Source organism: Rhipicephalus sanguineus, chromosome 3 (assembly GCF_013339695.2).
Source record: "Rhipicephalus sanguineus isolate Rsan-2018 chromosome 3, BIME_Rsan_1.4, whole genome shotgun sequence".
NCBI classification, from domain to species: Eukaryota; Metazoa; Arthropoda; class Arachnida; order Ixodida; family Ixodidae; genus Rhipicephalus; species Rhipicephalus sanguineus.
Genome location: NC_051178.1, coordinates 218,319,748 through 218,335,161, shown reverse-complemented (window position 1 = coordinate 218,335,161; position 15,414 = coordinate 218,319,748). Strand labels below are relative to the sequence as shown.

The following is a 15,414-nucleotide window of genomic DNA, read 5'->3' as shown; positions in this document are numbered from 1 at the left end:
CAAACGATCCATGTGCACTGGCTCGGACAGTAATCTTGCCTTACTATGCAAGAACTGTGACTGCATGAGCTATTTTCCTCAGCTGGAAAAAAAAACAAAATTCCTTTCCAAGGCAAATCTAGGTGCACGTTAAAGAACCCCAGGTGGTCGAAATTTCCGGAGCCTTCCACTACGGCGTCTCTCACAATCATATCGTGGTTTTGGGACGTTAAACCCCACATACTAGTATTATTATTTCTAAGACAAAAACGAGCACACAAAGAGAGGTCATCGAGGCTTTCTTCGTCGCAAAAAGAAAAGATAAAAAAGGAAATAAATTCCTTAGATGCTCACGTAAGGACCCTTCTGGGATTGTAACGCGCGTGTGGTCTTGCCACATTTTCGCAGCCTGTTGTTTGATTATCGGTGCGATTGCTCTCTGTCAACTCTTATGTTATACCTTCAAGAAATAAACACAGTTGAAGTCTGCGCTTCATGTGTGTGCGTATTATATGTTTCTAACGTGTCGTCTTCATCGCGCGGTATAACGTTCTTCTAAATTTATGAACCAACTATCCCAACAGCATGCCTTACTTCAGAAGGAGGATTGCTCAATGATTACTTGGAGACCCATGAAACGCATCAGGCTGGAGGCAACACTCACTCCAGAAAACAGCAATGCTGAGGCCTAGTCAATGTTCCCCTTTGGCTTGTCACCAACGAGAGGTTGACGTCATCATGTGTACGTGCGTGTGTTAGGGCACTCGACTCTTGCTGTGATGCGAGTCTCAGAGTGCCGAAGCTTCACAGTGAAGGCAGTGGAGAGCCGTGTGTGGCAGAAGGTTCAACACCATCAGACATGTATGAAAGACTGTAATAACTCGAAGGCCGAGCGTCTTCCGTATCCACACCATCTGAAAAGGAATGTGCAAAATGTGAATTCTCACTAATGCATGAAATTACATAAGAAGGCTATGCAGTCATTTATGTCTTTTAGAGCAATTGCCATGCTCCTCTATACAATATTGCTTACCATCTAAGCATGCACTAATGCCATACAACCAGTTGGTTCTGTTTAATTTTTTAGTGCGATCTGAGCCTTCCAATATGAGTGCAAGGGCTCTGTTCAAACTTATATATGTATGATATGAATAGACTGTAAGCAAACCTATGTTGGGAAAGTCTATTTTATTAATTTTGTGTATGCGACGCTAGGGCTAATGTAAATTAATCAAAGCCCGTTTACTCGTCATCCTCATCCAGTGTGGGTCCATCCAGGGTCAAAGCTGACTCGTGTGGTTGGTATATGGAGCCAGTGGTGTCCATATTGTTCCGGACAGGTGATACATTAGGTGAGGCATCATAGCTGGTCTCAGCAGGGATTTGTCGTTGTCGCTTCACTGGTGTGGATGTCAGTGGCACATCGCCAATATTAATCTGCAGGCCCTCATCTTTCTTTTCCCCTTGATAATGAGGATCACTTGAACTCCTACTAGGGGCGTAGCCAGAATTTTTTTGCGGGGGGGGGGGGGGGGGGGGTGAAACCATACTTCATGTATGTTGTGCGTGCGTTTTTACGTGTGCTTGTATATATACGCAAGCAAAACTGAAAAATTTCAGGGGGTTTCAACCCTCCCAACCCCCCATTGGCTACGCCCCTGACTCCTACGTATAGCAAGAAGGGTTACATAAATGAAACACCAGTCATGACAGTATGAAACGGGAATGAAAAAAACTGACGAGCTCAACTTATTGTTACGCTGAAGCGAGACAAAGGAAGAGAAGAACGAAGTGCGTCTTTGAAGCAACTCTGCGCGGCAACCCTTCGCTCCTTTCATCTATTCATTCGTAAGTAGGTTTTGGCGGAGCTGCTGGGTACGATAACGGCGCCCCCGACGAACGACGACGCACCGACCGCCAACGTTTTTAGATTACTTCAGTTAGCAAAAAGCGCGGCTTTCGAGTGGCGCGGAGCGGCTCGCCGCGATCGCCAACCAGGCGGGGGCGCTGCGGTCGCGTTAGGATTGGTCTCGGCGCGTCGTCTGCTACTGCTCTGCTGATTGAAAGGGGCCGACAAGCTACTACCACAACGATTAACCCGATGTGGTAGTCGCTCTCATTTCACTTGGCTCGAGTAAACGCGCGTTTTAGTTGTATCTGAGCATTATAACAAGAAACAAGCAGCATGTAAGACAGGACATGAAAAAAAAATAAGTTGAAGCTAAGGTAGCACTGCACAGTGCGCTTACCTTACCTTCATTCCGTTTCCCGTTGTAACCGGCATTAATTTCTCGCCAGAATATGTGCAAATCATCTTAGGCTCCCGTAATGCTCAATCATATTCCAAAATCACCTGAATACGTATTACGTCTGCTGTTGAAAAGCCAACCAAATCAAAAACCAGCAAGAAAGCCAGAAAAACACGTCATTTTCATCCGATTTCGTGAAACAGAATGCAACAGGTACATTATTTGCAGTGACGTACTCACGGGTGTGTGCGAGTACAGTCGAAACCCGCGATAACGAAATCCCGAGGGAACGAAATTCTCACCGCAACGAAATATTTTCGGAGCACCGGCGAACGCCCATAGGAGTCAATGCATTTCGTAACTCGCGACTACGAAAGATATTCATACCGCAGTCCATCATTAACGAATTTTTTGAAACACGAGTGTGCAAATAATCTACTCTCGCAACATTAACTACATTCGAAAACTGCTGAAATGCATTCATGCTACACTTAAATTGTGCAAAACTATTGCTACAGCGCACTTGAGAAGCAGCCGCCATCATTGTTTACAAAAGAACGTAAAGCTGGCGACAATGATGGTGATGGTGGCTTGCCGAAACACCTGCTCGTTATCGCGGACTACGTAGCCAAATCCACATTCCTCATGGAGTTTCGTTCGTTGGCTTGGCTCTGTGCTTGGCTTTGTCGGCTTTGCGCGCGCATGGTTAGCATGGTCGCGTGTGTGGAGCCATTTGTGGAGCGTTTGCTTGGTCGCTTGGTGCAACGTGAACTGTGTGTTGCGATTGCTTCGTCCGATTTCGCCGCCTGCGAAGATGCCGCCTCCAACGAAAAAGCGGAAGTTCATCACGCTAGAAGATAAGGCTGCAATCATCCGTGAGGTGGAAAAGGACAGGAAAAAAATGGACATCGCCGAAGAATTCGGCGTTGCGTGCAGCTCGCTGTCCACGATTCTGCGCTGATCCAGCGGAGCCGGAAGAATGTTCGCCTGTAGGCGCACTTGATGACGGTACTGGTGACAGCGCAGTGCCGCCGTCACTGACCAGTGCATGGGGCGAACTTTGTGCCGTGGCAAACCAGATTCCCGATCGAGAGGCATGAAATTGCTCCATGGTGAGGCCCGCCAAAGCAAACTTACAGACTTTTGGAAATAAAATGTGTTTTTTGTAAAGTCCATGTCTTTCCTGCCGCATTCTCGCGCCAACGAAATTCCCGCAAGAGCAAAATTTTGTGCTTTCCCCGCCGATTTCGTTATTGCGGGTTTCAACTGTATTCGAAAATTTAGATATTCAAATGGAACAGTGCCTTCTTCGATTCTATCATCGAATCGAATAGCAGTCATTTGTAAGCCCGAATATTTTATGAATATTTCAAAATGTCAACTGCAATGAAGCAAGGCCAAAATTGGCGCAAAAGTACGATAACTGTCATACCTGTAACTGTCATTCCAGTCCGTTCCTCCCGCCATACGCCTACAAATGCTGTGTACCTATAGCATGCGCCCATTCTAATACGTATGGACCTTCTTTTACAGCAAAGCTGTATATGAGTATGGGCGAAACCTAAATTTTCATCATGAATTTTCGGCAGTGTATATACTTTCATGTATTTATGTACCCACTCACACGGGCCGTGAAGGGCCTGCTGTATACATTAAAAAAAAATGGAATGCCCTTCTATCTGCCATCATCCTAACCGACCTTTCTTTCTGGTATTGCTTCTCATGTAATGTCTAGTTTTGAGACCTTTGAGTATAATAAATAAATAAATAAATAAATAAATAAATAAATAAATAAATAAATAAATAAATAAATAAATTTTCCTCTCATTGGCTCCGATTGGCTCAATAAAATTTCCTGAAGGAAGGAAAACGGGAGAGAGGAAAGACAGGGATGTTAACCAGTTTGGCATAACCGGTATGCTACCCTGTACAGGGGGAAGGGATGGGGGAGATTGAAAGAAGAGTAGAGAAAGAGAGAGGAACACACACGCACACACATAACTTCACAGCGCAGAGCGGCAGTCTTGTGTGGTATGCGGCATCATTAAAAAGTCTACAGCCGCTCGTGTAAGCCTGTTGTCCTTAGGAATTTGAGCAATGCCTTGGTTGCTTGAATTGTCGATGACTTATCAGGATGATATTGTAGAACTGTTGCTAGTGTCAACGGTCTGTTGTGAAGACGAGCGAGAGCGAATATGAGGGATCGTCTCTGCGCATCGTAGCGAGGACAGTCGCAGAAGATATGCTGCAAGGTCTCCTCGGTGCCGCAGGCGTCGCAAAGAGCGTTGTCGGCCATCCCTATTCGAAACGAATATGACTTCGTGAAAGCCACTCTTAGCCACAAGCGGCATAGCAGAGTGGCTTCTCTTCGGCGGAGTCCAGATGGCAGTTGAAGTCGCCACAACTCGTTGAGGTGTTGCCGATAGTTTTGGCTTCTTGGGGCATTCAGTGTTGAGTGCAACATATTCTTTGCGATCCTTTGAAGCATGGCAGCAGCATCAGACCTTGAAAGGGGTATAGCCTCTTCCTTGTCGCCTTGCAAAGCTGACCGAGCAGCATTATCGGCATGTTCGTTGCCAAGCACGCCGCAGTGACTTGGCAACCATTGAAATGTCACTTGGTGTCCCTTCTCGAATGACGTATGAATGAGGTGTCTTATCTCGAATACCAGTTGTTCATATGGTCCACGCCGCAGGGCTGACAAGAGAGATTGTAGGGCTGCTTTGGAGTCACTAAAAATTGACCATCGCTGCGGTTGTTCGCGATTGATAACACAAAGTGCAGCGCGAAGAGCTGTCAGTTCAGCAGCCGTTGATGTTGTTGGGTGGTCGGTCTTAAAGCTAACTGTTACACCTTTCGCTGGGACAACTACTGCTCCGGACGAATCACGGATGGTCGTTGAGCCGTCGGTGTAAATATGCATGTGGTCGGTGTATTTCTCGTGCAGTAGAAGCAGAGATAGCTGTTTCAGGACAGGCGATGACAAATCAGATTTTGTCTTGATTCCTGGTACACTGAGGTGCACTGCAGGACGAACCAAACACCAAGGTGGAATCGGTGGTTTGGATGCGGGGCTGAAGCCTGACGGTAGGTTGGCGGAGTAGCTCCAGATTGTTGCGCAGTATGACGCTAGCGGTCTTTCTGAGGGCAGTGTTGCCAGGTGGTGGTTAGGAGCTCGAGCAAAATGCCTGATGTGGGCTCTCAAGGCTTCTAACGCAATGTGCGTTTGTATCGGTAGATCCTTGGCGATGGCAATAGTCGCCTCTGTTGGCGCACATTTGGGCAGGCCTAGGCAAACTCTGAGTGCCTGAGCTTGTGTAGCCTGTAGAACGCGAAGATTTGTCTTGCAGGTGTTGGTTAGTACAGGCAGACTATATCTCAGAAACCCAAGAAAGAGTGCTCTGTATAATTCCAACATTGCATCTACTGACATGCCCCAGTTTTTCCCTCCCAGGAACTTGAGCAGCTGGGCAATGGCCGTCAGGCGCTTCTTCAAATAGGCCACGTGTGGGCTCCAATTGAGGTTTCTGTCAATAATTATGCCGAGAAATTTGTAGGTTCTGGCATAAGAAATCGACTGCCCGTCAATAGAAATGGCATATGGTGTCATTGGTTTGCGCGTGAACGCCACCAATGCACATTTCTCCGGGGATATTCTGAGGCCTTGTTTGCTAAGGTAGTGCGCTGTCAATGTTGCAGCCTTTTGAAGTCTCGCACGTATTTGAAGTCGTGTAACGGCTGAGGTCCAGACACATATGTCGTCTGCGTATATAGATACCTTGATCGTACTTGGCAGGGATTCGACAAGTTGAATGAGGGCGAGATTGAATAGTATGGGACTGAGTACTCCGCCTTGAGGAACGCCTCGGCAGGTATAGCGTAGTGTGGTGGGGCCGTCTTCGGTGGACACAAAGAATGACCTGGCAGACAGGTAGCTACCAATCCATCGAAGAACTCGACCACCAAGGCCAACCACCTCAAGTGCATCGATAATAGCCTCGTGTAGAACATTATCATAGGCGCCTTTCACATCCAAAAACAACGCTGCAGATAGTCGCTTACGTGATCTCTGCTGTTGAATGTACGTGACGAGATCAAGAACATTGTCTATGCATGAACGATCACGTCGGAAACCAGCCATGGAGTTTGGATAGATCTTGTAGTGTTCGAGATACCACTCAAGGCGGCCATATATCATTCGTTCCATTATCTTCCCCACGCAGCTGGCCAATGCAATAGGGCGATACGAGGCAAGTTCAAGTGGGGACTTGCCTTGCTTCAGGAGTGGTACTAATCGGCTTGTCTTCCATTCGTCGGGAACGTTGCCCTCTTGCCACGAGTTGTTGTAGAGTCGCAGTAGTTCTCCCCGTGCGGCCTCACCAAGACTGCACAAGGCTCGGTACGATATGCCATCTGGCCCCGGAGATGAAGAACGCCTGCATGAAGCCAGTGCTGCCTCGAGTTCCTCCATTGTAAAAGGAAGGTCCATTCGGCTATCACGGGAACAGGATATGGCACATCCGGCAACGGGATCTGGACGAACCGCTTGGTCGGCGATCCTCGCGCAAAAATCTTCTGCAACTTCGATGTCTTGTCGCATTTGAAAAAGTGCCAACGCCTTGAAGGGAAAGCGCTGTTCAGGTTGACAGCGCAAACCACGCACCGTCCTCCAGATTTGAGAAAGGGGCTTGCGAGGGTCTAATGTCTGGCAAAACGTTGTCCACCGTTGAGAGGCCAATCTGTCCATACGACGCTGTATTTTCTTTTGCATTCGCCTGGCTGTCCTAAGGTCATGTATGGACTTGGTACGCCGATATCGTCGTTCCGCACGGCGGCGAAGCGCTCGAAGCCGTTCCAGTTCTGTATCGAAATCGTTTCGCTTAGAAGGAATCACGACCGGGCGCGTTGCGTCTTGTATTGTGCTCTTGATTGCTTGCTCTAGCCCAGTGGGCAGGCCCGCTTGGCAAACATTTTCCATATCAGACTGGAAAGTGGTCCAGTTAGTCATTCTGATGGTCTTCTACAAGACTTGGAGAGCCCTTTGATGTGAAGATAGGTAGGAATGTGATCACTTCCGTGTGTCTCAATGTCCGAGAACCATTTCACACATCTGGTGAAGGAGCTGGAGACGAAAGTAAGATCAAGGCAGCTACCGTACGTCACACCTCGAAGAAACGTTGGGCTGCCATCATTCAGGAGAGAGAGGCCATGATTCGAGGCGAAACTTGCCAATCGTCGTCCTCTTGCGTTTGTCCTTGTGCTTCCCCATGCCGGATGATGCGCATTAAAATCTCCTATAATGACCCATGGAGCAGGACATACGGTCAATATATCTTCTAATCTTCGTGAATTAAAAGTACTCGAAGGCGATATATAAACGCCTATTAAAGTAAGCATGAGTTTGTTCTTTTTAACAGTCAAACACACATACTGATTGTCGTCATCAGGCGCAGTTGGCTGTAGCAAGTAAGTGAGTTCACGCCGAACATAAACGATGATTTTGCTGCATGCCCCATTTGTCGAGGACATGACAGCTTCGTACCCCGATAATCTGACAGGTTTCGATATGTTGGGCTCGCAAATGACGATGATGGGGAAACCGTTAGTGTTCACAAATTGACGAAAATCAGAAAGGCGTGATTCGAGCCCTCTCGCATTCCACTGGATGACTGACGCCGTCTTGACTTCCGATCGAAAAGAGGAGTGGTTGGTAGCCATGGCTCTACTCAAGAGATTCAAGCACTGGGCTCAAAGCGTCCAGTACTTTAAGTGCACTCCGTGCAGGCGCTGTCCCCATGTCCAATAACACCTCTCGAATGGCGCCCATGAGGGAACGAAGCATAGAGATCACTTGACAATGTGCCCTAGGTACGTCATCAGCGGCGGGTGAAGTCTCCACAGGGCGCGTCACCTCCTGAGGTTCCTTGGCAAGTAAGCGGTTCGGAAGCGCAGGCCATTCCTTTGGGGAAAGATTCCTATCCGCTGGTGTCTTTGAGCTGACTGGCCCTTTCGTAGTTTCACTATGTGGTGCCGCATTGGAGTGGGCGCTGTCGTTTCGTGCATGGGCCTTTCTTGAGGTCGAACGATGGCGTCGCCGCCCGCGCCGACGTCGGACTGCTTCGGCAGCCTCTCTGTGGGTCGAGTTGTCTCTCGCCATTTGTTTGCGAACAGCACGCTCTTTCTTGATGCGAGGACAGTCTTTCGACGAGGCAGCGTGAGAGCCATTACAGTTGGCGCACTTCAGAACAGTGGAGCGGCAGGTCTCTTCCGCGTGTGGTTCAGCGCACCGGGGGCACAATAAAGAGTTGGGGCACACGCCCTTGACATGCCCTAACTTGAAGCACTGATGGCATTGAAGTGGCTTTTGTATAAATGGGCGAACAGGGTGCCGGAAATGCCCGACTTTGACGTGGGATGGAATTTCCTGAAACTTGCCGAGCTGCTAAGGTAGCTGATTGGGCTAGCTGGATATTCATACCGATAATAAACAGCGCGAAATGAATGAATGAATGAATGAATACGAGGACGTGAACATCAATTTACATTTGTTCTAATTAAGACCGGCTGTTTCATAAATTCGTGGCTTATCTTCTGTCACTATTCCATTCGGCCTCAAAAATCACTATTCGCACACCCCGCAACCGCTACGTCGGTTCAAGCTCGTTACGATGACGGAACTGTACGGGAAGCCTTCACATTAGCTTTAATTTCTTTTTTGCGGATGCGACCTTTTCTGAAGACCTTAGGCTTTTGCAAGCGTCTTTGGCAGCAAAATGCTCTGCAGCAATGGTGGTCCGCCTCGGTGGTGCAGTGGTAATTATGGTGCTCGACGGCTGATCCGAAGGTCGCGGGTTCGATCCTAGCCGCTGCGATCGCATTTCGATGGATGAGGACCGTGCGATCCCACTGCACGTTAAACACCTGACGTACCCTGAACAACACGGCGCGCTGCCCCTCGGCATGTCGAGAATCGGCGCTTACACTTCGCGGTATCTACTCAAATACGTACGCACGATCACAGCAAAGCGCTCATGCCTTGGTGGAACGCGTCAAACCTCAGAATACATGAGTGATTAAAGCGCGAGCACCAACAACGCAGCAAAAGCACGCGGCTGAAGCGAGCGTCGCCCTTCGTACTGCATCTCAACCGATCTCAACTAGGGTGCCTTGATGCCCGCGCCCCGCGCGCTCCGCTGAGGGTGAGGACAGGCGCGTCGTCTGCTACGACGGCCGCCATTGCGAATCCCGCCGCAGCTTGGCAGCATGCGAAACGCGCTACACAAAGCGCTTGCGGTGCGCGGATACATCCGGAAATAAGTGCACGCTAGTGAGCTTTCCCTTTTTCTTTTCTTTTTTGAAGCTTGGGCAGCTTTTATTGCTGTTGTTGCCTAAATGTTTATCAAGGAAGCATGTAATCCATGTAAGCTCATGGCCTGTGCATGTGTTATGCGCTGAGGTAGACGTAGATGCGCGCACTATCAGTGCGTTTTTCCTTATTTTAGGGGCCAAGCTCCTTATGCCGTGGGTCTGTCCATCCTCCGTTTGTAGCGTTGTAGTAGGCACCTCTAGCTCGTGAGAAGCGCGCGTTCTGGTATGCAGTAGAAGAAGACGACGTTGACGAGTGAGACTCTCGTGCGTGTTCGCCTGTGTGGCATTCTTTCTTCTTTACTGCGCGCGTTCTGGTATGCAGTAGAAGAAGAAGACGACGTTGACGAGTAACGGAGGGCACGAAGGGCGGCGGCAGCGCGCGCTCGCAGACAGAATCCTGAGGTCAGAGCCCGCGAGGACGAAGCTGCACGTCGACGCCGCGAAGCAGATTCCGCCGTTCGAGCCCACGAAGCCGAAGCTGCTCGACAAGCTGCACGGCTGCGGCGCAAATACCCCGCCGTTCGAGCCCGCGAGGCCGAAGCTGCACGGCTGCGGCGCGAATCGGATCTTCAAAATGTTAAAGTCCGTGAAGCGGCGAGAAAGCGCGCGTACCGGCAGGCAAAGCCCGAGGTTGTGCATGCACGTGAAGTGGCTGCAAAACGCATCAGGAGGGCTCTGCCCGAAGGCGCCGACGCGCGCTTCCAGCGGGACTTCCTTGATAACAGTTTCTGCCATAGTTGCGGTGTGTGCAACAGATTGTGGTTCTCAAACAATCTAGTCACAATATCTTCCATCAAGAAGGACCACGCTCGCGCCAATGCCATCGCCATGCTGCAGCGCGAGTTCGCTTCGCCCCACTCATCATCATTCACCACGTGGATATGCTGTGATTTTTTTTTGTATCTGCAGTTTATTTTTCTGTATCTGCAGGCTTTTTTTGCATGCCCAATTGCGTGCACATATTATTGAGTGTTTCCAATACTGTTTTACACTTTGTGCGGCAGATGCACGGCGTCGTTTATTTGTCTCTTTTATTAATAATAATGTCTGAGGTTTTACTTGCCAGAACCATGATATGATTATGAGGCACGCCGTAGTGGAGGGCAATATGAATTTTGACCAACTGGTGTTCATTAACCTGCACTGACATCGCACAGTACACGGGCCTCTAGCATTTCGCCTCCACCTAAATGCGACCGCCGCGGCCGGGATCGAACCCGTGACTTTCGGGTCAACAGCCGAGCTCCGTCACCACTATACCACCGTGGCGGACGTATTTTTTTAAGGCGAAAGCCTTAAATGCCTCATCAAACGCGAAATTTGACTGTCGGCGTCCCGCGTCTACGGCGTCAGCGTACCACCACGTCGGGGACGAGGGATGCAAAAAATCATCGTCACGTGATGACGTCACCATATGACGTCATCATGGCTTCGCAAATTTTGGCGTGACGTCATATGATGGCGTTATCACATGACATCGTAGCTTGGTCAAACGTGGGCAGATCACGGAGGCAGTGCAAAACCAGGTGAGGTGCCTCTGACCTTGGAGGCAATGCAAAACCGCGCTAGGTGCGCAAAGAACTGAGAAGATGGCTTTCGCTTTCGAGCCGTCTTAGGCGAACGCATAAGGGAGCCTGTGAGTTTTTATTTCATTAACTGGTTTTCCATGACGTACTCATTGTACAACTTGACTTTGTTTCTTGCATTTTTTTTACTGACATAGCGTGTCTACTGTACACAATGCTTCCCTGTCTTCTTGTTGTTTTCATGCGTCTTCTTTGTATAGACGCTTCGCGAGAACTGTTTGTATGCGCATTCTTATATGAGCCTTCAGGGCTTACATTATTAGTAAATAAATAAATTATGTTTGCGCAAAACAATAAAATACTGTGTGTGTGTGTGTGTGTGTGTGTGTGTGTGTGTGTGTGTGTGTGTGTGTGTGTGTGTGTGTGTGTGTGTGTGTGTGTGTGTGTGTGTGTGTGTGTGTGTGTGTGTGTGTGTGTGTGTGTGTGTGTGTGTGTGTGTGTGTGTGTGTGTGTGTGTGTGTGTGTGTGTGTGTGTGTGTGGCCATTTATTTGTGCACATTAATGCTGCGCTGACAGAAGCAATTACACAAATAAAACATAAATTACACAATAAAACACAACTGCCACTAGTCGCTTTACAGTGATCGTAAATGATTAAAAAAACAGGATCTGCGTAATTAAGACAGGACGAAAACGTAACCTTGAAACACAGAAACAGGGAAGGATAAAAAACATTTAACTGCACACACGTACATGGGCATCAGACCAGCACAGAAGGCGTACTTGAAACACGGAAAGGAATATAAAAAACAAGAACCCGCCGTGGTTTTAGTTATGGTGCTTGACTGGTGACCCGAAGGTTGCGGGATCGAATCCCGGCCGCAGCTGCCCCATTTCGATGGAGTTTAAATGACAGAGGCCCGCGTACTTAGATTTAGGACTACGTTAAAGAACAACAGATGGTGAAAATTTCGGGAGCCTTCCAATATATACGGCGCCTCTCATAATCATATCGGGGTTCTTGGGACGTAAGTTCTCACAAATAATTATTATTAGGAAAAAAGAAGGAGCTGATCTGCAGACAAACACGCATAATATATTCCATAATACATTTCAAATCACAAAAATAGCGAAAGCAAAAATCAAAGGCAGATACAGGACCAACCAAGTGCAGTAAAGAATGTTTGCGAAGAAAAATGCAGGATTCACGCACACGTGAACCAAAGCATTTTAAGCATGCAGCTGATATCAGTGTGTCCATTTATTACGCAAGGTTAACACCAGCAGAAGCTATCCTTGCATGTGCATTCGAAATACCGGCCGGAAACTTACGCTGCAAGTGCATAATGTGTTCTTCGGATGCCGCTTGTCGCGTTTGATTTTTAGTGTCCAAAGAAACCTCGTAACTTCTAAAACGATACAGCTTCCAGCGTTCCTGAATGATTGGTGCACTGCGGTACGCAACACCCGGCCATGGTGACGGTAGCGAGCGCATAAAACTGGAGGGAAACGAGCACCGACCTAAAAACAGCACGCGCGCCACGCACAAGTGACCGGGCGGGGGATTCAAAATGGCGGCCACGCTGCCGCCAAGGCCGAGGAGGCGGCACCTGCCGTTTCAAAAGCTGACACCACTCTAAGCGGGGGCGCGCGCATCGAGGCACTCTAATCTCAACGCTAAGCCAGCGCCACCTCTCGCGACGGCGACAAAACCTGGCCGCTTCTCGAAGCTAGTTTGCAATCTGAAATAATCTAAAAACGTTGCCGACCGCTGAGGCGCAATCCGTGGAGCTTCGCCGAAGTCGACGAATTGCTCGCCTGCCACCTGCGATGGCCTCTGACGGCAACAACGACAACCTGCCGCCTGCTTGCAGTATCCCATAGCAGCCCTACATCGAGCCCCGAACCTTCGCCGGAAAACCTGGGGAAGATGTCGACGCATGGCTCAGCTTCTACGAAAGGGCGAGTCGGTTTAATGTCTGGAATGCTACCGGCCAGCTGAACAATGTAGGCCTCTTCCTTAAAGGAACATCATCTGTATGGTTTGAAACCCACGAAGAAAGCTTGACGACGTGGCAGACGTTCGTAGATGAAATTAGCTTCAGAAATGCGGCAGCTAAAAAAAAAAGCGCGCCGAGCAGACTCTCATGCAGCGAGCTCAAGTTCGCAGGGAAACCTGCACGACGCATATCGAGGAAGTGCTCAAGTTGTGCAAGGCCCTGGACCCTCGGTTGACAGAAGAGGACAAAGTTGGTCATCTTCTAAATGGGATCGCGGAGGACGTATACCAGATCCTCATCGCAAAAGACAGTCTGGAGTCTGTGACGTCATTATGCACTGCCGCACATTTGAAGCTCTGAAAGCTCGACGAATTACACCAAATTTCGGACGCCTGGCCAACGTAGCTAATGTCGCCGGTGTCGACATGCTTCCAGCCCCATCCGACCTCGCGTCGGTGATTGGCAAGTAGTGCGCGAAGAGCTCGATCGACGTGAGGTGGCTTGTCTCCCGACTCCTAAGGTCCAAGAGCCCTTTCCTCCGTGCGATTTTGGAGCGACGTCCATCAACGCCGCCTCCTTTGATGCCTGCAACTTCGCGCCTCGTCCTAGAGTGCCAAGCCCTTCATGAATGCGCATCCCAGTTACCAGTTGTGTGATGGTTACGCACGCAGACCACCTGCAGTTTCTAAGGAGCGCGGGACGGCCGGGCCATTCATCTTTCTACTGACAATATCAGTGCGTCCCGTGAGCGCCCCGGGCCGTATGCTTCCACTGTGGCGTCCGCGGCCACGTCGCCCGATTTTGTCCTCATCGCCATCGCGCGTCAGCACCGTCCTATGAGCGACCGCGTACTTTCTATCGGCGCATCAATCAGCACACTGACGGGACACACTGGCTCTCTGACTCTGACAGCAGGATAAACCATCGGGTGAATTACCGCAGCGACTCGCCGGCTTCTGTGCGGAGCTTGACGCCACCGTCTTCACGCCACTGAAGGTCCCCATCTCCTCGACGACGTCTCACGTCACCGCCGCCGGGAAACTAGGCGACGCGACCGATGGGGGGAGGTCGCCAGTCATCTTCAGATACACATTCCTATGCCTCCGCCAGTCACCATGTGTCATAACAATATTTGTCTTTTTGTGGACAATGTTATTACGCTGGCTTTAGTGGGCACATGAGCGAGTGTCTCCGTTATCAGCATGGACTGCAAAACCCAGTTAGGCCGTAAGGTGACGTTTCGGTGGGATAACGATAACACATTTCGGGCTGTGAGTGGACAATTTCTCCGACTCCTTGGTGTGTGCACCGCGAACGTTTATTTCTCTGATAACGTGTATCAAGCCGAATTCGCAGTGCTCGCTAAATCTACTCATAATGTCACTCTTGGACTAGATTTCCTACAACAGTGCAGTGCCACTCTTGACTGCGGTATCGGCGAGCTTTTCCTATCTCCTCTTGCCGACAAACCTGCCACCTGTTCGCGCACCCACGCCGTCGTTGAATATTCCGTCTTACCGGCACGTTCTTTATCCAGCGCCCAAGTTCCTCTTGGTGGTGTCGACACCGATGCATTTGATGCTATTGTTGAGCCTGTGCCTTCGGTCACTGAGAAGAAAGGTGTGCTCGTACCTCGTTGTATTATCTCTGTGAACTGTGGAACAAGTACGTTGTGGGTGTCAAATTTATCAAACCAGTCTGTTGTGCTACCCAGCGATATGCGACTTGCCTCGTTGGAAGTGGATACCAGCCTCAGCATAGACGCCTTAAGTAATGACGCCTCGCTCGAAGCTCGAGCGCATGAGACTGGCCCTGGTGTCCCTGAAGACTCGTCACCGTTTTTGAATATGGTCAGCAAGGCACTGCCCTCCGAGAAGCGTCAAGCCCTGGTCAGTGTCCTTAGCAAGTATGCTTCATTGTTTGATTTCACCCAGGACGCCAACAAAGTTCGTGTTCCAAATACGCGGGATCGCCGCAGGACCTACACGGGGTCCGCGCATCCCATAAGGCAGAAACCATACCGCGTGTCCGCATCGAAACGCAAGGCGATCGCTGAACAGGTGGACGACATGCTGGCCAAGCACGTCATCCAAGATTCTTCTAACCCATGGGCTGCGCCGGTCATCCTCGTGAAAAAGAAAGATGGGTCCTGGAGGTTTTGCGTAGACTACCGTCGCCTCAGTTCCGTGACGAAAGAGGATGTGTATCCACTTCCCCGTATAGACGACGTTATCGACTGTCTGCATTCCGCATCCTAGTTCTCATCTGTGGACCTCCGATCGGGCTATTGGC

The 15,414-nt window shown here is 49.6% G+C and overlaps 1 protein-coding gene across 1 annotated transcript in view; it reads right to left on the bottom strand.

Annotated features, from left to right (window-relative positions):
* LOC119386307 (retinol dehydrogenase 12) overlaps positions 1-15,414 on the bottom strand; it is a 282,881-nt gene that overhangs the window by 227,318 nt on the left and 40,149 nt on the right. The window lies entirely within an intron of this gene.